Here is a 24,709-nt window from a genome sequence, read left to right on the forward strand (position 1 = left end):
GATATACCAAGTTTTTGTGGTCAGTGAAAAACTGGAAGGGAAAGCGAGCTCCCTCCAAGAGGTGTCTCCACTCTGAGAAAGCCAACTTCATGGCTAGCAACTCCCTGTCCCCGATGGAATAATTCTTCTCCGCCGGAGTGAAGGTCTTGGAGAGGAAGAAGCAAGGATGCTTCCGACCTTGAGCATCCTTTTGGAAAAGGACTGCTCCAGCAATATAAGGCTGCCACAGAACTTGATCAGGTACAGGACCTTCCTGGAGGACCAATGGAAGTTGCTGCAGTACCTGAGCATGTGACCCTTGATCTCCACTGAGAGATCTTACCCTGGGCATGCTCAGTGTGTGCAAAACAGGACTTCGTCCCAGAAAAGCCTGCTCGTTGCAGACCAGTGCAGGGTACAATAGTAGAGCCTGGAGAGACAGCAGTAACTCTTTACACAGTATCAGATTTAGTGAGACGCTGGGACCGACGTCTCTGCTGAGCAGGCTCCACTGCGGCCGATGCAGAATGGGAGACCGCAGCAGACATGGTTCGAGATTCCCCCTGTGCAGCGGTGGGAACTCAACTCCTAACAAACCATGCTTCCACAGAATAAAAAAAAATAAAACTCATTAAATAGGCCTGGACAGAAATGATGGTACCCTTAACTTAATATTTTGTTGTGCAACCTTTTGAGGCAATCACTGCAATAAAACGATTCCTGTAACTGTCAATGAGACTTCTGCACCTCTCGACAGGTATTTTGGCCCACTCAAGAGCAAACTGCTCCAGTTGTCTCATGTTTGCAGGTTGCCTTTTCCAGACGGCATGTTTCAGCTCTTTCCAAAGATGCTCAATAGGATTTAGGTCAGGGCTCATAGAAGGCCACTTCAGAATAGTCCAATATTTTCCTCTTAGCCACTCTTGGATGTTTTTAACTGTGTGTTTTGGGTCATTATCATAGCACATTTCTCTGTATAATCCCTTGATAGTTTAGATTTCATTGTACCCTGCAAAGATTCTAGACACGCTGTGCCAGATGCAGCAAAGCAGCCCCAGAACATAACAGAGCCTCCTCCATGTTTCACAGTAGGGACAGTGTTCTTTTCTTAATATGCTTCATTTTTCCGTCTGTGAACATAAAGCTGATGTGCTTGCCAAAAAAGTTCCATTTTTGTCTCATCTGTCCATAGGACAACATGTAATTTGGCAAATTCCAGTCTGGCTTTTTTATGATTTTTTTTTCAACAATAGTATCCTCCTTGGTCATCTTCCATGAAGCCCACTTTGGCTCATACAACGACGGATGGTGCGATCTGACCCTGATGTTCCTTGAGCTTGAAGTTCACCTTTAATCTGGTTAGAAGTTTTTCGGGTTCTTTTGATACCATTCGTATTATCCGTCTCTTTTGTCATCAGTTTCCCTCCTGCAGCCACCCCAGGGAGGTTGGCTACAGTCCCATGTATCTTAAATTTCTGAATAAGTACAACTGTAGTCACAGGAACATCAAACTGCTTGGCGATGGACTTATAACTTCTACCTTTAACATGTTTGTCTCCAGTTTTCTTTCTAATCTCCTGAGACAACTCTTTCCTTCGCTTCCTCTGGTCCATGTTGAGTGTGATACCCACCATGTCACCAAACAGCCCAGTGAGTATCTGTAGCCCTATATACAGGCCCATTCACTGATTTCAAGATTGTAGACACCTGTGATGCTAATTAGTGGAGATACCTTGATTTAACATGTCCCTTTTGTCACATTATTTTCAGGGGTGCCATCATTTCTGTCCAGGCCTATTTCATGAGTTTTATTTTTTTTTTATTCTGTGGAAGCATGGTTGAAAAGAAATGTCTGACTTTCATTTGTTCATTTCCATTGATCTTTTATTTATTATGACTTTTGTCAGATTCAAGTTATTTCTGTGACCATTGTAGGTTTTTCTATCATTAAACGAGGGGTACCAACAATTTTGACGACGTGTATTATGACAGAGTATTATATAGTATTATGGTATATGTAGTATATTAAGACATGTATAGTATTGTATGGTGATATTATGGTATACAGGTGCTTCTCACAAAATTAGAATACCATCAAAAAGTTATTTTTTTTCAGTTCTTCAATAGAAAAAGTGAAACTCATATATTATATATAGTCATTACAAACAGAGTGATGTATTTCAAGTGTTTATTTTCTGTTAATGTTGATGATTATGGCTTACAGCCAATGAAAACTCAATAGTCATTATCTCAGTAAATTAGAATAATTAACAGAAACACCTGCAAAGGCTTCCTAAGCGTTTAGAAAGGTCCCCTAGTCTGTTTCAGTAGGCACCACAATCATGGGGAAGACTGCAGACTTGACACATTTCCAGAAGGCAGTCATCGACACAGTCCACAAGGAGGGTAAGCCACAAAAGGTCTGTCTGCTCACAGAGTGCGGTATCCAAGCATATTAATGGAAAGTTGAGTGGAAGGAAAAAGTGTAGTAGAAAAAGGTGCACAAGCAACCGGGATAACAGCAGCCTTGAAAGGATTGTTAAGAAAAGGCCATTTAAAAATTTGCGGGAGATTCACAAGGAGCGGACTGCTACTGGATTAATTGCTTCAAGAGCCACCACACACAGACGTATCCAGGACATGGGCTACAAGTGTCGCATTCCTTGTGTCAAGCCACTCATGACCAATAGACAACGCCAGAAGCATCTTACCAGGGCCGAGGAGAAAAAGAACTAGACTGCTGCTCAGTGGTTCAAGGTGTTGTTTTCAGATGAAAGTAAATTTTGCACTTAATTTGGAAATGAAGGTCCCAGAGTCTGGAGGAAGAGTGGAGACGCACACAATCCAAAGCTGCTTGAGGTCTAGTGTGAAGTTTCCACAATCAGTGATGTTTGGGGAGCCATGTCATCTGCTGGTGTAGGTCCACTGTGTGTTATCAAGACCAAAGTCAGTGCAGCCGTCTACCAGGAAATTTTAGAGCACTTCATGCTTCTCTCTGCTGACAAGCTTTTTGGAGATGGAAATGTCATTTTCCAGCAGGACTTGGCACCTGTCCACACTGCCAAAAGTACCAATACCTGGTATAAAAACAGTATCACTGTGCTTCATTGGCCAGAAAACTCGCCTGACCTTAACCCCATAGAGAATCTATGGCATATTGTCAAGAGGAAGAGGAGAGACACCAGACTCAACAATGCAGACGAGCTGAATGCTGCTATCAAAGCAACCTGGGCTTCCATAACACCTCAGAAGTGCCACAGGCTGATCGCTTCCATGCCACGCCGCATTGATGCAGTAATTGATGCAAAAAGAGCCCCGACCAAGTATTGAGTGCATGTACTGAACATACATTTCAGTAGGCCAACATTTTGAATTTTAAAATCATTTTTCAAGCTGGTGTTATAAAGTTTTATAATTTTCTGTGATAGTATATTATGGTATATGTAGTATATTATGACATATAGAATATTGTATGGTATATGTAGTATAATATTTAGGTATGTGTAGTATAGTATAATATAGTTTTGTTTTGTATGGTATGTGTAGTATAATATTATGGTATATGTAGTATATTATGACATATAGAGTATTGTATGGTATATGTAGTATAATATTATGGTATGTGTAGTATAATACTATGGTATATGTAGTATATTATGACATATAGAGTATTGTATGATATATGTAGTATAATATTATGGTATATGTAGTATATTATGACATATAGAGTATTGTATGGTATATGTCAGGGGTGTCAAACTGCATTCCTCAAGGGCTGCAACCAGGTCATGTTTTCAGGATTTCCTTTTACTGCACAGGTGATAATTTAATCACCTACACACATCATGATTACAGCACCTTGTGCAATGCTAAGGAAATCTTGAAAACCCGCATGGTTTGCGGCCCTCGAGGAATGCAGTTTGACACCCCTGGTATATGTAGTATAATATTATGGTATATGTAGTATAATATTATGGTATATGTAGTATAATACTATGGTATATGTAGTATATTATGACATATAGAGTATTGTATGGTACATGTAGTATAATATTATGGTATATGTAGTATAATACTATGGTATATGTAGTATATTATGACATATAGAGTATTGCATGGTATATGCAGTATAATATTATGGTATATGTAGTATATTATGACATATAGAGTATTGTATGGTATATGTAGTATAATATTATGGTATATGTAGTATAATATGACATATAGAGTATTGTATGGTATATGTAGTATAATGTTATGGTATATGTAGTATAATACTATGGTATATGTAGTATATTATGACATATAGAGTATTGTATGGTATATGCAGTATAATATTATGGTATATGTAGTATATTATGACATATAGAGTATTGTATGGTATATGTAGTATAATATTATGGTATATGTAGTATATTATGACATATAGAGTATTGTATGGTATATGTAGTATAATGTTATATGTAGTATAATATTATGGTATATGTAGTATATTATGACATATAGAGTATTCTATGGTATATGTAGTATAATATTTAGGTATGTGTAGAATATTATGATATATAGTTTTGTATGGTATTAAATTTATGGTACGTGTAGTGTGCTCCTATGTCTGTACACGGCCTCCTGCCCCCGGCCCGGCTGTCACTACCGGCTGTCTTCCCCACAGGTCTTGCTGTCTCTATGTACGGGGCTCATGACGGGCTGTTGTCCCTCCGTCACCGCCTGCACAGTGTGACCGTCCCTCCGTACGCGGACCATACACCCTGCAGACAGACAGCACACGGCCGTACAGCGGGCCACACAGCCACCAGCACACTGACTCCCCAGAACCTGCAGCCGGGGACAGGCCTGGGGGCGGAGACTAGTGCGCGTCCTGGCGTGGGCGGGGCCTGTGTGAGGCTCAGTGGCGGGGGAGGGAGTTGGTGCGTGGGTGCGCGCCTCGGGTTGGTGAGGGCACTGCTGGTGAGAGGAGAGAGGTTCCCGGCTGCTGGCAGCTCCATGCGGGGGGCAGCGGAGAGGTGAGTGCGGCTGTGCCGGTGCACTGTGGTATCCTATGTGCCTGTGTGGTGGTCGTGTATGGGCGCAGTGTACCCACCATTACCGCCAGGTGTGGACTCCTGAAGCCCCAATAATCATTGTTACGTCTGAAGGCTTCAGCCATTTGTGAGCTGTCTGGCAGAGCTGGGTACAAGCTGTGTCTCCCCGTCACCCTGACTCCTGATTGCCACCATGGGACATGGCTCTAGTATATGTCACTGGGCACATCAGCCGCTCAGGGTGCCAGGAAAGCTGAGTGACAACTTGTGGAGCTGTTCTTAAAGGGATTGGCCATTGCTTGTTGGCCATGCTGCTGGCAATGTCAGAACTTCAGAGGTGATCTGTGTTGCCCAGGTGTAAACATTGCAGCGGTGGCACAACCCTTGCCAGTCGGCTGCCGGCCAGTGGCCTTCTTCACATGTTTGGTAGCCGGCATGGCGTGTGGCTGGGGTGTGCGGGATATACCGCAGCTTTTATCATCCTGATTCTGCCCATTATTTTCACAGATTACTTGCTGAAAGCTGAGGATTACTTCTATTGGATTACATTTGGGTTAATCCACGTGTGATATCTGCGGATAATCCGTCACCAAAATCCACGTCTTAAGTGTGGATTATCTGAGAAACCCACCCAGAGTTGATAACTGTGCGATTGGGGTGTTCACCTAATGCCCAGGGCCTATGGGGGATTTATTAATTTAATTTTCTGTTCATAAAGTGACATTTTTTGTATCTTGCATTTTATGTTCCATTTCTTATAAGTGGATGGTGTTTATTGGAAAGGTCGGGTCCAACAGCAGCTCCAGAATATTTCCTAATACTTCCATAGCTTATTTTTTTTCCTCATGGCAGCTCATGGTGGGCCACATTTATTAAGGGGCTTGCATGAGCTTTGTGCTTCTGATTAACAGCTTGTTCACACGAGGCTGTAACTAGTCGGTGCGCTGTCCGGCAGTAGGCAATGCAGGTAGCATACTGCACACTGACAATGCAGGTCAGTGACCGTTCACATGAACCTTTTTTACACCCACCGATGAGCCACATGTAAGAAGCCACGACTCTGATCTGTTTTCTGGGTCACACTCGGCATTCTGAGATAAACTGATCACGTGCTGGTTACCAACTGTTTGGTATCAGTTTTTACAGATCTGCTGTAATTATTTACACCGGAAACTGTATTTATTTATTTTTTAATTACATTGTCAATATAAAATCGAATTGCATCTAAATAGATGGACACCTGCATGAAAAATTATTTATTTCTCTGTATGAAAAACAGTCTACTCTGTATGTATTGGTCTGAACTTAGCCTAAGACTGGTGTAAGAAAGTCCGTCCTTAGTAAACTCAGCCCTATGTGTGATACAAGCCCCCGGGAATTTCTTTAGAGTATTGTAAAGGAAGTGGCCTCTTCCTTATTTCTCACTTTCTAAGTTTGTGAAATACAAGTGAAACACATTCGCCTTCTGATATGATAAATGGACGCGGTCAGAGTGGTCATTATTTATGGCTAGCTCCTCCGAAGACTCCCCTGGGATATGTCCTTATGAGCCGTCTTATTCCAACCAAACCCGGCCTCCTTCCTTGTTTTTCAATTTGTGCCATTTTTTACAGGCATTTTTCTAAGTTTTAAGAGGAAAAACGTCAGAAGAATACAATACCTGGAGCATGCTGTCTTCGATTTAAAGAAAAAAAAAAAAAAGGACCAGTTTTTCCCCAGAAGCCAGAATCAAACATCTATGTAGACTTTCTCATATTTCACTGCAAGTTTTGAAGGGTCTGTCCAAGAGTTTAATATGGACACCCCCAGCGTTGGCAGGTCTCATGATGACCAATGGCAATCTTTGTATGTAGGCAGAATGCCACGTTTCTGTACACGGAGTAGTGGATGTTCTTCCATTGAAGTGAATAGGAGCAGATCTTCAGTAGCCAAGAGTGGCCACTAAACAGTGTACAGATCTGAGCCCTTCTGCTCTGTACTCTCATTACTTCTTTCCTCCATGGGGGCTACAAACCGCTCATTGTAGGAGTGCCCCATCACCACCTTGGAATTTTCAGTTTTTGCGTTTTCGTTGTTCGCTCCCCTTCTCGGTCATAACTTTTTTTTTTTTTAATCAATATAGCCGCATGAGGACTTGATTTTTGCAGTTGTACTTTTGCGTGACACCATTGGTTTTACCATATAGTGTACTGGAAAATTGGGGAAAAAAATTCCAAGTTCTGTGAAACTGCAAAAAAGTGCTATTCCACTATTTTGTTTTCCTCCCAGTAAATGGATAGTCTAGGAAAAACTGGTGGTCTCACACGGGGCTTCCCGACGTACCGCGGTGTGTTCGCAAGTGATCACTGTTGCCTAGCAGTGGTGGATCGCTTGCGTCCCATGGGTGCAGGAGGAAGTTCCCCCTACGTGATGTGGCTGCATGCGCCGATGACGGACTTCGCGTCTTTAACAGCGCACCGGAATGGTCCTTCCACAGTACATATACTAGCCCCAAATGACTCTAGACCACGCCTCCTGACGAAGATATAGCGAAACGCGTGTAGAGGCGGTAGGTCGCGGTCCATATACTTTTTACAATATGTAGGTAATAGCCCATTCTATTATATGCTTAACTCTGTTTGCACAGCACAGTAGGCACCTTATTCCCTAATAATACATGCATATCATTAACTATCTTCATCTCACATGAGTATGTACCTTGCTACCTTGGAGATTTGAAGTCCACATTGGATTTCCTTTATTTGTATTTGCATTTTGCCTTTATTTATTTTTTCAGTATGGTCTTACGCCCATTATGAATTGCGTTTTTCATACGTTTTTTCTATTATGCACTTGCACTTTGTTATTGTGCTGCTACTAGAGATTAAACTAGATTCTATGGCTATATTCCTATCCTATTACCCCATACATTACCTTGCTTTTGTTTTTGGTTGTGTTACTTTATTTAGTATTGTTGTTACTTTTTAATGAACTTTAATTAAAAATCTTTTATAGTTGAATATACTCTTATTCCCTCATTGACTTAATATTTTTGACAGGGAATTTTTGTATACATAATGTATTTTGAGTTACACCTTATACTTTTGTGATCTCCGTTTTCTGGGAACCTAGCATTTAACTGGGAAATGTTAATGCATGACTGTGATGGATGCTATTCGGGGGCACATTTAGGCTATGTGCACACGTTGCGGATTAGCCTTAGGAATTTCCGGTGCGGATTCTGCATCTCTTGGCAGAAAACGCAACTGCGGGTTTGTCACTTTTTTTGTGCGGATTTTCAGCGTTTTTTACCCCTGCGGATTTCTATAATGGAATGGGTACAAAAACGCCACAGATCCGCAAAAAAGTGACATGCTACTTCTTTTAATCCGCAGTGTTTCCGCACCGAATTTTCCGCAACGTGTGCACAGCGTTTTTTTTCATTGATTTACATTGTACTGTAAATCAATTGCGGATCTTCAGCGTTTCTGCACCGCAAAAAACGCTGCGGATCGCAGGAAATCCGCAACGTGTGCACATACCCTCACGCAGAATCCCGGCCTAGTCATCTAAACCAGCCTGTATGAAATGGATGGAAAGTGAAAAACTTTGGCTGGCACCAGCACACCCTAACTCTGTGTTGGCTCTTATGATCCCCTTTGAAATGAACTCCTAGGCCCCAAAAATCTCACCAGAGTCATTTGGAGGACTTGCTCTAAAACATTGAGACTGTCATTTACTAGTTCCCCTTACATTCTTCCTATTTCACCCGTTTCCCTGAAAGCTTAACTCCCTTATGTGGGCCCACACTGGTCAGTTAAATTTTGCAGATATACCGTATTTTTTAGATTATAAGACGCACTTTTTTCCAAATTCCACCAGCTTCAAAATCTTGGAAAGTGCGGCGACTCTGGGCTTTCACAAAATGTCGGCGAGGCCCTGTACTGCAGGACACCCCCTCCTACCATTCTGTAGCCCCAGGTAGCCCAGATTGCCCTCATTATAATCCCCCATGTCCCTGAATATCTAAGGGTACCGTCACACTATACGATTTACCTACGATCACGACCAGCGATATGACCTGGCCGTGATCGTAGGTAAATCGTAGTGTGGTCGCTGGAGAGCTGTCACACAGACCGCTCTCCAGCCACCAACGATGCCGAGGTAACCAGGGTAAACATCGGGTTACTAAGCGCAGGACCGCGCTTAGTAACCCGATGTTTACCCTGGTTACCAGCGTAAAAAACAAACAAACAGCACATACTTACATTCTGGTGTCCGTCAGGTCCCTTGCGTCTGCTTCCCGCACTCACTGCCGGCCGTAAAGTGAAAGTGAAAGCACGGCACACGTCACCGCTGTGCTCTGCTTTCACTTTACGGCCGGCAGTCAGTGAGTGCGGGAAGCAGAGGGAAGCAGACGGCAAGGGACCTGACGGACACCAGAATGTAAGTATGTGCTGTTTGTTTTTTTTTTTACATTTACGCTTGTAACCAGGGTAAACATCGGGTTACTAAGTGCGGTCCTGCGCTTAGTAACCCGATGTTTACCCTGGTTACAAGCGAACGCATCGCTAGATCGGTGTCACACACACCGATCTAGCGATGACAGCGGGAGATCCAGCGACGAAAGAATGTTCCATACGATCTGCTACGACGTACGATTCTCAGCAGGATCCCTGATCGCTGCTGCGTGTCAGACACAGCGATATCGTATGGATATCGCTGGAACGTCACAAATCGTACAGTCGTAGCGATCGAAATGGGACTGTGTGACGGTACCCTAAGAACCTTGTGTACTGGGTCATTCACTTTCCCTTCCTCTCCATTTCCCAATACCTATAGTTATCCTTTCTCCTCCTGTCTGCTGTAAGTCTTCTATGTCCTCCCCTCCCCAATAATTTATTGCATATCTATTACGTATACAGTTTAACCTGTTTTTATTGTAATCTGTTAGTATACTGTATACATCTTATTTTATTTTTTCTTTCAAATCTACATTTTGTAAAACATGAAAATCTTTCAATTAAAATTATAATAAAAAAAAAAGCAAATGTACCGTAAATCCCAAAAGTAGGCTTATGTTCAAAGGCTGCCAAAGAAGATGTTATTGGGAACATGTCATTAGATGCAGTGTGCCCCAACCATGGGCATGATTCCTAGACTGGCTGCACGACTGCAGCCACGTGACGTATGTCTTTCTCTCAAATGCCGCAGGCCTTTTTATGAAAACATTGTTTGAAGGACTATAGGGAGAGACTAGTCCCCTCGATCGCTTCTCTCCGTCCCATTTCAGGTGATTGACAGGTCTCTTAGGGGGTTTGGGGGAGCTGGCCAGGGGCGGTGACTATGCCAGACTAGTCTCTTCTAAGGCAATGGTCCACGGCCAGCTGTTAAAGCTATGTTTTCTCTGGAACATGTCGGTGTTTGAGAGACACATACCTGGCTGCAGTCGTGCAGCCAGCCTTCCGATCATACTGCTCGTAAGTCGCACAGCATTAATTTAATAACAGGTTCCCTTTCAAATTCTTAGCGGTAAGTCAGGACATCCACATGCAGATTAGATAGGCTGATTATATCACGAAATCGCCATCTTTATGCAATATTCCCGTATGGTGAATATTATGTGTGGAATCTGAAATGGCAAGTTGCAAAAGTACAAAATGAAACCGTCATGAAATCCCGGCAGTAATATAGGTAGTACTAGAGAAAATGGTGACTTCCAGCATATGTTTTACGATCCTTTTCTAACTAATCCATCTGTGAAACCTTTGGTGTGCTCGCCTTGCTTATGCAATTGCTCTCTAAGGCTGTGTACACACGTTCAGGATTTTTTTTTTTTTTTGCAGTTTTCGCTATAAAAACGCGATAAAACCGCAAATAAACGAATACATTAAGCATCCTATTATTAGAATGCAATCCACAATTTTTGTGCACCTGTTGCGTTTTTTTCCACGGCAGAATCACATTCCGGAAAAAAACACAGCATGTTCATTCTTTGTGCAGAATCACGGGGATTCCGCACACATAGGAATGCATTAATGCACTTACTTTCCGCATGTGGCTATGCCTACCATGCGGGAAGTAAGCGGATCATGTGAGGTTGGTACCCCGGGTGTACCTGTAAAAAAAAAGAATTAAAATAAAAAATTGTGATATTCTCACCTTCCAGCGGCCCTGGCAGCCTTCCCGCTCCTCGCGATGCTTCCGTTCCCAGGGAAGCTTTGCGGCAATGACCTGTGATGACGTACCGGTCTCGCGTGATGCTACGTCATCTGGGGTCATTGCCGCAAAGCATAACTGGGAACGGGAACATCGCGAGGAGCGGGAAGGCTGCTGGGGCCGCCGGAAGGTGAGAATATCACAATTTTTTATTTTTAACATTAGATCTTTTTACTATAGATGCTGCATAGGCAGCATCAATAGTAAAAAGTTGGTCACACTTGTCAAACACTATGTTTGACAAGCGTGACCAACCTGTCAATCAGTTTTCCAAGCGATGCTACAGATCCCTTGGAAAACGCCAGCATTCTGCAAGCTAATTACGCTTGTAAAATGCTAGTGTTTAATGGGAAAACGCATGCCAATTCCGCATGCGTTTTACCTGCGGTACAGTTGTGGAATTGCCGCTGAAATTTCCGCGGCAATTCCGGACGTGTGCACATAGCCTAAAAGTCTAAGTGTTCTTGTTTAGTAAAGCAAACATTTTGCGGATGTATAGCTGCCTGACAGATGCCCAAAAAGCACTCTTTTGGCCTTTGTTCAGTGAATTGGGGCCTATGGGAATGTCAATGTATGTGTAAAATAAAATGTACTGTGCACTTATCCTTAGCTCACCAGCATATGATGTGATTTCAAACTGGAAATATCTACGTCATGTAAACATGAGCCCTCTCATGTTTTAGTACGTTTGAATGGTGAAGATGCATAGAGTGGTGCTTGGGCTCAATAGTCCTATGAGCCTATTAATTTGCTTGTACGTGAGCCTGTGCACGTGCTTGCAGAAGTGAGCTCATCAGAGCAGTGTTTTGAGCATTCGCTGGGTGTCTCAATACATTGAATGATCGGCACCATGCTTAGCTATGTAAGAGACATTTAAAAAATTACAGGTTCCCTTTAATTATAAAGAAAAGCAACTGCAACGTTTTACAATAAAGGAGAATTTACACTGGCCAATTCCTGGCAATTAACGACCACCAATCAGCTACTTGTCTTTTATAGCCTGTTTAGATAGGTTGACTGTACTTTCCATGAGCACAGAATGATTATTGCTAAAGCTGCACGCCCGAGATCAGTATTAGGCAGGAGTCACACTAGACCGTAATAGGTCGAGTGCAGTGCGATAAAAAATCGCATAGCACCCGGCTCAATGTTAATCAATGGGGCAGCTCCTATTATCCGTTGTTTTCTCGGCCGTATTCAGGATCCAAGTGAAATCGCAACATGCTGCAATTGTCTGCGTATCTCGGCAGAGAATCGCCAATTAGTCTATGGGGGCGAGAAAAAATCGTATTACGCACGGACCATCAGTGTGACTTGCGAGAAATACACACCGGTGTTCTATAGAAAAGCCGGCAATTCAGTGCGGTGTACAGCAAAATCACACTGACAGGTTAGAATAGGTAGAATAAATGTGTATATATATATATATATAGCAGAAAAGCCGGTAATTCAATTGCCAGCTTTTCCTATCTCCTTCACAAACCCGACAGGATATGAGACATGGTGTACATACAGTAAACCATCTCATATCGCTTCTTTTATTACATATTCGTCTTTAGTAATGTAAGAAGTGTCTTTGTGTCAAATCCCGGAAAAAATTGGCGTGGGCTCCCGTGCAAATTTTCTCCGCCAGAGTGGGAAAGCTAGTGACTGAGGGCAGATATTAATAGGCTAGGGAGGGACCATGGTTATTGCCCCCCCCCCCCCCCCCGGCTAAAAACTTCTGCCCCCAGCCACCCCAGAAAAGGCACATCTGTAAGACGCGCCTATTCTGGCACTTAGCCTCTCTCTTCCCACTCCCCTGTAGTAGTGGGATATGGGGTAATGAAGGGTTAATGTCACCTTGCTATTGTAAGGTGACATTAAGCCAGGTTAATAGTGGAGAGGCGTCAATTATGACACCTATCCATTATTAATCCAATAGTACGAAATGGTTAATAAAACACACACACATTATTAAAAAGTATTTTAATGAAATAAAGACACATGAACTGATATGAACTCGAGCCTGGGAACTTTTCAGAATATTTTCCCACACTCGAGTTCATATGAGTTCATCCAGCAGAGGGTGCATCACCGCGACTCGAGGTAACTACAGTACATTCCCCTGCATTCCATTCATTCACCAAGTTTTACAGTCAGGAGCACAGCTGCATTAGCAGAGCTCCTGGGTGTAAAATGATTTAACCCCTTCAGATGGATTTACAGCGTGGGACAAGACTGTAACGACGGAAGGTATGGAATATTGTTTTTTTTTTTAACTTTGTTTCAGGTGACAAGGGTCTTCAGGTGGATTAAGAGTATAATAAAATATTTAAACACCATGTGTCTTTATTTAATTAAAATACTTTTTAATAATGTGTGTGTGTTTTTATTAACCATATCGTACTATTGGATTAATAATGGATAGGTGTCATAATTGACGCCTCTCCATTATTATTCTGGCTTAATGTCACCTTACAATAGCAAGGTGACATTAACCCTTCATTACCCCATATCCCACCACTACAGGGGAGTGGAAAGAGAGAGGCTAAGTGCCAGAATAGGAGCATCTTACAGATGTGCCTTTTCTGGGGTGGCTGGGGGCAGATGTTTTTAGCCAGGGGGGGGGCCAATAACCATGGTCCCTCTCTAGGCTATTAATATCTGCCCTTAGTCACTGGCTTTCCCACTCTGGCGGAGAAAATTGCACGGGAGCCCACGCCAATTTTTTCCGGGATTTAACCCTTTAACATAGAAGAGGATTCTTTACTGTTAGGGCAGTGAGAATCTGGAATTGCTTGCCTGAGGAGGTGGTGATGGCGAACTCAGTCGAGGGGTTCAAGAGAGGCCTGGATGTCTTCCTGGAGCAGAACAATATTGTATCATACAATTATTAGGTTCTGTAGAAGGACGTAGATCTGGGTATTTATTATGATGGAATATAGGCTGAACTGGATGGACAAATGTCTTTTTTCGGCCTTACTAACTATGTTACTATGTTACTAATAGCTAGAGACCCTAAATTTGACACAGACACTTGTTACATTACTAAAGAGGAATATGTAATAAAAGAAGGGATATGAGATGGTTTACTGTATGTAAACCATGTCTCATATCCTGTCGGGTTTGGGAAGGAGATAGGAAAAGTCGGCAATTGAATTACCGGCTTTTCTGCTATCTAGCGCTGTATGAAATATAAATATATGTGTCTCACTGAGATATATATATATATATATATATATATATATAGATATAGATATAGATATAGATATAGATATAGATATATATAGAGAGAGAGAGATATAGATATATATATAGATATATATATCTATATATATACATATACTGTATATATGTTTTTAATAATTTTTGAGGCCATGAATCCATTCTATGCCCGTTTTGCAAGCCGGCGAGAAAATCTCGCCGTACGAATGCCATACGGATGTCACACGGATAATTTGATGCAAGGAAATCGCATCCTCGCACTGCACACGGATCACTGTTTTGTAAACATTTGTGCGATTCTCATCCGTGTAAAACGGACCATATTTTTATACGTTGTGTGTCCCCGGCCTAACTAGTGATCTGGACTAAGCGTATCTTCGCTGTTTCCAAAACACTGCGTTGTACTGTATAAGCACAGTAGATTGGATTCATAGAAATCCCATGGCCACTGTACTTCTTTTTTTACGCTGCATAAAATCACATTCGCAGCATATCATATTCTATTGTGGAAATGCTGAGTCTTCTGTGCGGGATTTCCCCATAGACTTGCATTACATGCGGTAAATCCACAGTTTAAAAAAAAAAAAGCGTATGCATCATAAGTGCGTTTATGCAGGTGTTTTAGTCTGGTTTAACCTAATAAATCATTTAAAAAAACAATGTGCCCCTTCCACCCCTATTTTTGATAATCAACCAAGGTAAAGCAGACCGTTGTGGGCTTATATTATCAGGCTGGGAAGGTCGCTGGTCATTGTGCCCTTCCCAGCCTAAAAATACAAGCCTGCAGCCACCTCAGAATCGGCGTGTCACATTAGATGCTCCGATTTTGGCTCTTTGCCTGCCTCTTCCTGATTGCCCTGGAGTGGTGGCAATCGGGGTAATGCAGTTTGGGTTGATGATTTTGTCCAAAATCACATCTGCCATCAAGCCCTGGGCTCAGTAATGGAGAGGTGCCTTTTAGACATCCCCATTACTAACCCGGTAATCAAAAATAAAAACACACACAGAAAAAAAACACTTTTATTTGAATAAAGACTCCCCCCCCCCCCCCCCCCCCCCCACACTAGCCCTTGTTCACCAATTTATTGAAGAAAAATCCCATGTCACCGAAACCAAAATAGTCCAGAAAAGGATACTTGAAAGACATAAAAACATAGAAATAAAAACAATAGACTCACTCGTTCACCAACTTATTACCCAAAATGTTGCCACACAGGTCCAATGTAGTACACGTTCCTCAAATCTGCCTCTGGCATCTGGGCATAGCTGTAAAATAACTGCCATTCGCAGGCGCCGGGTAGTGACTGCAACGCTTATCAGAGTCACCGACCTACGTGGCAACATTTTGGATAATAAATTGGTGAACGCGTCACTGTCTCTTGTTTTTATTTTTGTCTCTTTATGTCTTTCAGGTATCCTTTTCTGGACTACTTCAGATTCGGTGGATTACGGCAGTGTGGTATGGGATTTTTTTTTTTCAATAAATTGGTGAATGAGGGATAGTGTTGGGGAGTCTTTATTCAACTGAAGTGGTTTTATTTTGTTTCTGTGTGTCTTTATTTTTTTATTACCAGATTAGTAATGGGGGTGTCTGATAGTCACCTCTCCATTACTGATCCCAGAGCTTGATGCCGGCTGTAATTTTTTTTTTTTTTGTTTGACAAATCACCCCTGTCATCAAACCCAACTACCATTGCTCAGATTGCAACCGCACCAGGGCAGTCAGGAAAAGCCAACACAAAATGCCATATTTGAAGTGTCTCATCTGATGCAACATCATACAGGGAGCAGGGAAAAGTGATTAGTGGTGCCTCACCGGGATCCGGATGAACACAAGTGCCAGGAACAAGTGGCTGAATACCACTCATTAACACTAGGACTACTGGACTCGTGACCCTGCCTAGAACTACTGAAAGGAGTCATTTTGACTCCTTGCTTGTTTTCGTTTATTTTTAGAGTTTCATTTGTGGTTATTTATTAATAATTATATTTTTTTGCAATGTATTATTATTGTGAGATCCAACAGTAATGCTTTTGATTGTTTTTTTTCTGCTTTTCTTATTTTTCTACAGAAAATAACAATAATTATAATAGACGTTTTTCAAACATTTTTTTTATTCAAGTGCACACATATAAACAACAACTGAAGAACAAAAAGCAGAGAAAATGTAGGTGGAGGAGCATAAAAATGAAAATATGGCGCAGAATTCACCTTCTAAACATTTGGTGTTTCGCATTTTAGGCATTGCCTTTGATTTATGGCAGTACATTGCCCACACAAAGACTTACCACAAGTCTTACAATTGCCGACAGATCTATTTTTCTTGCACTTTTCTTTGATCTGGCAAAATTTTGTTTGAACCATCACTTCTGAACATGTAGAAACTTGGGACGTGGAACCCTTTTCCCTATCTGTGACATAAGGACCACTCAACTCTCTCACAAGCGTTTGCAAAAATGCCTTGCGTGACATTTTTTGGTGGGTAATCTCCTTGAATATTATACATGCATTTATACCCGCAAAGTCTAAGGCATTTTCAAATGCATGAACAGGCCATCTCCTTGTGGATGTTCGTGTGGTATATTTTCGTGCCATCTGATCCACTACATCTACTCCATATTTTGTTTCATTGTAAAACTTTACCGTTTCTGGAGTTTTTTTAGCGGAATCAGACGCAACAACAACATCTGGATGGACGGAACTCAAAATGACAACATTTTTGTTGGGCTTTCCTTGATATACTGTAAGTGTAAAATTGTCTTAATTTCTAAACACTTTAGTGTTGTACAATTCCTCTTTCATGGATTTTATTTCTTTAGGCACTTCTCGCCTTATCTTATTCAGTGTTCCCACGATGGTTGTTCCTTTGCTTTTTAGCTGTTTAGCTAATTTTACTGAAGTAAAATAATTATCGGTTGTAACATTGCGACCTTTTTTCAAAAACGGGTCCAATAACTTCATTACCACATGGTCAGCTAAACGGTCCTCAGCACGGCGTGTGTCATCTTTGCCTAGATAAGGGAAGCCATTTGCCAGATATTTGCTCTCCTTATCAACAGCTAGCCAATATTTGTGGCCATATTTATCTGGTTTGGAAGGCATGTACTACGTGAATGGACACCTAGTTTTGCTTGGGAAAAGTTGCTCATCCACCGTTATGTATGGGCCAGGTTTGTAACACGCAATACAATTTTCAATAAACCTGTCCCACACAATAGAAAATAGAGCAAACTTGTCCGTTTGCAGTCTCTCCGATCGAGTAGATTTATCATCAAATCTGAGAAACCTCATAATTTCAACAAAGCGGTCACTAGACATTGTCGCTTTGCAAAACGGTATTCCCCAGTCATTACACCAAATACTGCTAATCGAGTGACGGTTCGTGCCAGATATTCCACGAGCATAGAATATCGCAATGAATGCATCTAGCTCCTCATCAGATAGAGTAAACTGTAAATTATTGTTCCTGCATGCTTCTGCAAGCGTACAGTTCTTTATATGTGTCAATATATATGAATCAAAAAATAAACGCCATGCGCTCAAAGGACTATCGATAATGATATTTCTTCTGGCGTATCCTGTAGGGCCAGGTGCTTCTCGAAGAATATTTTGGCTGTCACGCCTACCAGGCAAGTGTTGTCCAATTTCAACAGGTTTCCATTGAATACCATCCGCTGAAACTAGTATTCCTTCAGATTCGCCTTCTCTGGTGTTTGTTGTTGCATTACCTTCGCCGCCATCGTTATCTGTTGTTCTTTCATTTCTGGGACGTTTTGCTGATTTTTTTCTGTCCACGACCAGGAGGATGGTCACGAGGCAACATAACTGCATGAGCCCGATCCCCAGTTGATGTGCTTGGAATATCTGGAAAAAAGTTGATGAATATTTAGAATTTTTGTTTTGTAAGGGTCCGTGCACACTGGCTGGATTAGCGGCGGAATATCCGACCGGATATTCTCACCACAATCCGGCCCGTACCTGCCCGCTCAGGTACAGAGCGGAGTTTCATACCTGAAGCTCCGCTCCGAACCCCGGGCTGGAGCCGCTGTCTGGGACGGAGCCGTGCTCGCGGGTAAGCAAGCGCTGCTCTGTCCCTGACAGCGGCTCCAGCCCGGGGTTCGGAGCGGAGCTTCAGGCATGAGCGGGCAGGTACGGCCTGTATTGCGGCAAGAATATCCAGATGGCTATTCAGCCAGAATTCTGCTAGTGTGCACAGGCCCTAACTCAGTGTGTGGAAGAACAAATAAATACACATAACTACTTACCTTCTGGATTTGTTCCTTCTGAGTCTTCAGATTCACTTGATATGTTCTGAGGAATGAAATCTTCATCACTGTCAGAATCAAATACATGTTCCTGCAATTCGGATTCCGATTCATCCTCCGGTATGGATTGCAAAGTAGCCAGAATATCCTGAGGCTTTATCAAACGTCTTCTCTCCATATTCCTCACAAATTCCATAATTCTATATAGTTCCCTGCTGAAAAATAGAAATGAAATGAAAACTAAAAGAAATAATAACTGTTCTGCCACCTTCAAAAGTAGGTGGGCTGAATCAGTTGACAGACAGCTAAACTATTTCATAACAATTCATACCTGTATGAGTCTTCAGAGCTTGTATGTCTGCGTCTGTTCTCTTTGTCTCTTCAGCTGAACTGAAAGTAAAGTTACTATCCAGAATACTGTCTCCTGCTAGGACCTTAGAAAAACACCACCCTTCATTAGCATAAGATAAGAGCCTAGAGTAAACAAGCTATTTTGTTAAGCATTACACAGTAATACAAGCAGGTAAAACACAAGGAAAATGTGAAAAGTTGACATGTAAATTGAACTACATCTATATGAACATCAGGGTAAATAAGACAGAGTGAAAAAATTATGCACAAAACTTTATAGCAACATTTAGTGACAAAAGGACCTCAAAATATAGTAGGGAGTCAAAATGACTCCCTTCAGTAGTTCTTGGTAAATTTTGAAAAAAACGCGAAAATTTTTTACCAAAATTATTTATTCTCACAAAATCTTTTTCACATCATATTTGAGGAATAGTCACCGAGTTTCAAGCCGGAATTCTGAAAAATGTAGTCACAGAAGAGAAATAAAAAACGAAAGGAGTCAAAATGACTCCATCAGTAGTTCTAGTGTTAACAATAGCAAAGGAAGGAAAAAAGATCTAGCACCAGGCGTCTCTTCATTAAAATGTTCAATATTTTATTTCCATGTCAAGAATAAAACCTCATGTGGGGACGCAGGGCCTAATCGCCCAGGTGCCTGGTGCTGGAACTTTTTCCCTCCTTATGTGATGCACCGATTCTGGGGTGGCTACGGTCTGGTATTTTTAGGCTGGGAAAGGTCCAATAACCAGGTACTTTTCCGGTCTGATAATACAAGTCCCCAGCTGTCTGCTTTACAACGGCTGGATATCAAATATAGTGGGCACCCCATTTGTTTTTTTTTTGTTTTTTTTAAGGTTGCGTCTTATAATCCGAGCGTACCTTACTGGGGGAGTGGTGGGGCCTGCACAAAGTGAGGTTTTGGCACTGAGATCTCAATCTGCACATTCGCCTCCTACGGAGGCCACTTTTCCGAAGGCCACGACATTGAAAAACATGGAATGTGAGGCTCTGCATATGTTTTTTTGAAAGTCAAAAGCCCGCTGCAGCCTCGCACCACCGGACACTCCTCACAGCCATGGACCCTCAGCATGGCCCCCCACTCCTGCTGCCGTCGCCACCAGCTTCCTGCAGCAGTGACTCTGCTCAACCCAAGCCACCACCCCTGGTAAGCTATTGTAAAAGTGGAATATAAGACGTACCACCATTTTATTAAAAAATGTTTTCCTATTTTCCTCCTGCCAAAATTTGGGTTACGTCTTAAGATCCCCAAAACACACTCATGCCTAAGAAGACTGACAATTTCAGAATAAAGCACAAAGTCATGGCAGTCTATGGTTTTGTTGGCGTATGTTCTGAATCCTGTTTTTATGCTTGATTCAAATGAGTGTGTTTTGTTAGATTGCTGATCGTGTTTTAGTCAATGTCCAAGTGCGTTGATTATTTTTTTTCATAAGGAAAAAAAATCACCGCATGCTGTATTCTAATCTGTTTTAATCACTGGAAGAGTGCACGTGATGGCAGTCAGCTCTTCTACTGTTCCACAATGCAGACAGGCCCACGATCATTTTAACATTTGTCTGAACTCGCCCTTAGGCGGCGTTCACACTACAGCTTTAGCATGAAGTGGAAACCACATCACCCTGATGAATCCTTTGTACGACAGAAAACACTGGTGCTCAACACACTCCATTGACTTAAAAGGTCTGTTATCTTTTGTGGAGACATGGTGGAGGTTTGGGGGCTCAGCGGGCGTCCCAGTCCGCTAACTGAAACATCAAAATTCCCCAAGATGGTGCATATTACAAAGTCTCACCCTTCCATTGACTTGCCGGGATAAGAGCAGCTGTTACTTCAGGTCTACCAGATTTGCTACATCACCTGTGGCAAGCAGACAGTGAGGAGGTAATGACAAGTGTAGGAAGATGACTGTCCATTCAGTCCATATATGGCCAGTTGATCCGAGGATCACAACCTGGCTTCATCTTCCAGGGTAGGGTTCTCCACCAGTGGCACGCACACAGAGAGGAGGTAACGACAAGCGTAGGAAGAAGAGTCTGTTGAGGTACAAGGCCAGTTATCTCGAGAGTCACAACATGGCTTCTTCAAACGTATCAATGGTTCAGCGTTGGTCAATGGAGCAGATCTGTATTCTTCCAAACTCGCCCGAAAACCCCTAGGTAGTTTCCTGTAGCATGATAGATCTGTGTCCCTCGTGGTGGAGCCATAATGTAAAATGGCTGTTGTCCTGTCTCTGGTCCTTTTGGATGTATGGATGTCTTGGCAGAATCTCTGGCTGTCTCTGTCTCTGAGTCTAAACAGAGGCATGTAACCTATTTTTAGTTTTAACAGGTGTCCTGCAGTCCAGCATCACAGATAAGGGGATGAATGGTGATGAGATCAGGTAGCATTGCTTGATTATTTAAACTATTTGCATAGATTTTGCTCCTCTGTTTAGAATGCAAACAAATTGACAGGCAAAGACAATGTGTCTAACATATCAGCAAACATCATTGTTCAGTGGCCATGCATTAAGGTACCTTCACACTGAACGATATCGCTAGCGATCCGTGACGTTGAAGCGTCATGGCTAGCGATATCGTTCAGTTTGACAGGCAGCAGCGATCAGGATCCTGCTGTGCTGTCGTTGGTCGGAGCTAGAAGGCCAGAACTTTCTTTTGTCGCTGGATCTCCCGTAGACATCGCTGAATCGGCGTGTGTGACGCCGATTCAGCGATGTCTTCGCTGGTAACCAGGGTAAACATCGGGTTACTAAGCACAGGGCTGCGCTTAGTAACCCGATGTTTACTCTGGTTACCATCGTAAAAGTAAAAAAAAAAAACAGTACATACTTGCCTTCCGCTGTCTGTCCCCCGCTGTGCTTCTCTGCACTGGCTGTGAGCGCCGGCCAGCCGGAAAGCACAGCGGTGACGTCACCGCTCTGCTTTCCGGCCGCTGTGCTCACAGTCGGTGCAGGAAAGCACAGCGCCGGGGACAGACAGCGGAAGGTAAGTATGTACTGTTTGTTTTTTTTACTTTTACGATGGTAACCAGGGTAAACATCGGGTTACTAAGCGCGGCCCTGCGCTTAGTAACCGGATGTTTACCCTGGTTACCGGCATCGTTGGTCGCTGGAGAGCTGTCTGTGTGACAGCTCTCCAGCGATCAAACAGCGACGCTGCAGCGATCCGGATCATTGTCTGGATCACTGCAGCGTCGTTTAGTGTGAAGGTACCTTTACTGTTTTGCAAAGATAATAGATGATAACCTGTAGGAGATAATATTAGAGGTACTGTAAATATTCGTCCTACAAGAAGAGTCAATAGTTCAGACAACAGTTTCTGAGCCTACACAATTTATGTCTGGCTAATTAAGATACAGTGCCATTCATCTTTTTTCATGGGTCCTGTTGTTTTAGCCTTGAACAATAGCATTACGTGCGGGCCAGATCTTCTAAGACTGCTGATGGAGCTCTGACAGCTGTGTGTAAGGTCATGATCACATATCTAGTTGCTATTTTCATTTCGGGAAGACAAAAAACACAATCTACTGTATTTTTCGGACTATAAGACGCACCCCAAATTTTCAGAAGGAAAATAGGGGAAAAAAAGTTTTCAAATGGGGGTCCGTCTTACAGTCTGAATACAGATTACCAGGGAAGGGATCGGCTCAGGTGGAGGAGTGGTCACAGGGGTTGTTCGGTGGTCCAAGCTGGTGTGGTGGCCTCTGGAAAATCCCATCCCAAGCGGGGGCAGGGGGCTATGCTGCGGTGCAGGGACTGTGCTCCGGTGCAGTGCCAGTGGCTCTCTGTGCTCCGTGGGGGGCCCCGCCGGCATTTCGTCAAAGCCCGGTGGCCCCCGCACATCCGTTGCTGCCATGTTGCGGTGGCCTCCGGGAACATGGCCTCTGGGAACATGGCCGCCGGGCCGGGCTCTCTGGTGTGGTGGTGGCGGGCTGTGCTCTGGGGCAGTGGCAGCGGCGCTCTGTGGGGTGCTCTGCTGGCATTTCGTCAAAGCCCCTGCACCTCGTTTGCTGCCATGTTGCGGTGGCCTCCAGGAACATGGCCCTGGCCTCCAGGAAGATGACCATCGGGCCGGGGGCGGCGCATGCTCAGATTCAAATCTCGTGCTCATCTGCTTTGTCATCTATTAAGAAATTAGTTTTCCAGGTCATCAATCCTGACAGCACCTATGGAGGATGTCCTTATCTTTACTGGGACAGGAAACAATCAGAGGTTTAAAGGACCCTCCCATCTCTACCCCAAGGGAGGTAGTGGTAAGGACTTCATCTTCAGGTTCAGGCCCAAGTTCAGTAAGCAAATGACGCCATGAGAGTTGGAGGACAACTCGGTTGGTACCTGGGAAGTTGGCAGGAGATCTCAGAGAATCAGTGGGTGTTGGGGATAATCTCTTCAGGTTACAGAATAGAGTTTACCAAGTCCCCATCAGCGAGGTTCTTAAAGGGAACCTGTCACCTCAAATTGGCGGGATATGTAAATGCCTTTTTTCCGGTCCGATGGGCGGTGTTTCATCTTCATTTCTCCACCCCATTCGTCCCTGTTGTTTGCAATATGTTAGAGAATTAGAGTACTTGTCCTCAATAGTTCGCGCGTGCGCAATGCAATCTTGTCTCGCGTATGCGCAGTATGCTTTGTCCAACTGCGGGCAAAGCCAAAAAGCATTACTGCGCCCTCGCACTATGTCCTGGAAGTATTTTGCTGTGTTGCGGGACATAGTGCGCCGGCGCATGCGCAGTAATGCTTTTCAGCTTTGCCCGCAGTTTGGCAAAGCATACTGCGTGTGCGAACTATGGAGGACAAGTACTCTAATTCTCAAACATATTGCGGACAACATGGACGGATGGAGAAATGAAGACGAAACGCCGCCCATCGGACTGGAAAAAAGGCATTTACATATCCTGCCAATTTGAGGTGACAGGTTCCCTTTAATAACAAACTCCCGCCTCCAGTCGGCCGTTTCCACCATGTGGTCAGATGTCCAGGATCTCCTAAAGATTGGGGTAATAGTCCTGATGCCCGAGCAAGAACAATCAGGTCTCCAATCCCCCTAAGGGGGATTTTGATGCGGATCCGCAGCATTTTTGGACGCGCGGAATTGCATCAAATCCGCAGTGTAGTGCACCACCAATGTTATTCTATGTGAAATGAAGAATTTTTGTGCACATGCTGCGGAAAAATCTGCACAGATTTGTAGTGGTTTATTTTCATGCACCCATTGACTTCCATTGAGTCAGGGACATCCGCAGCAAAACCCAGGTGTAAAAAAGATCTGCGGATTTGCTGCGGATGTGGGTGTGAGAAATGCTGCAGATCGGGAGGGGGAAGAATGTGGACGGAGACTGTACATGTCTGTGTGCAGGGGTCTACGTGTATGTGTGTGTGGGTCTGTGTAAGCAGCCATTGTCTGATGGGACTACTGCTCCCATCCTGCTATGAATGCTCACAGTGACAGCTAGCCGATGATGGGAAAGTAGTTCCATCAGACAATGCATGTGTTCAGTAGTAAAAAAAAAAATACAGGACATACATTACAGACAGCACATATAGCATACAGTACATACTCACCAATCACCTAGTCCCCGAATCCCTCGATCACCTGTAATAAAAATTACATAATAAACCAACTTATCCTTCCCTTTCCACCGATGTCCAG

The 24,709-nt window shown here is 43.2% G+C and overlaps 1 protein-coding gene across 4 annotated transcripts in view; it reads left to right on the forward strand.

Annotated features, from left to right (window-relative positions):
• The first annotated feature begins 4,723 nt into the window (after nucleotides 1-4,723).
• Nucleotides 4,724-24,709, forward strand: part of TPST2 (tyrosylprotein sulfotransferase 2) — a 97,898-nt gene continuing 77,912 nt past the window's right edge. The window contains exon 1 of one of the 4 annotated variants that reach the window (XM_069758877.1): nucleotides 4,724-5,000. The gene's annotated coding sequence lies outside the window, so the exon portion shown is untranslated. The remainder of the gene's footprint in view (nucleotides 5,001-24,709) is intronic. The other 3 variants (XM_069758904.1, XM_069758895.1, XM_069758920.1) reach the window with 3 other exon arrangements.

This window comes from Ranitomeya imitator, chromosome 1 (genome assembly GCF_032444005.1).
Source record: "Ranitomeya imitator isolate aRanImi1 chromosome 1, aRanImi1.pri, whole genome shotgun sequence".
NCBI lineage: Eukaryota > Metazoa > Chordata > Amphibia > Anura > Dendrobatidae > Ranitomeya > Ranitomeya imitator.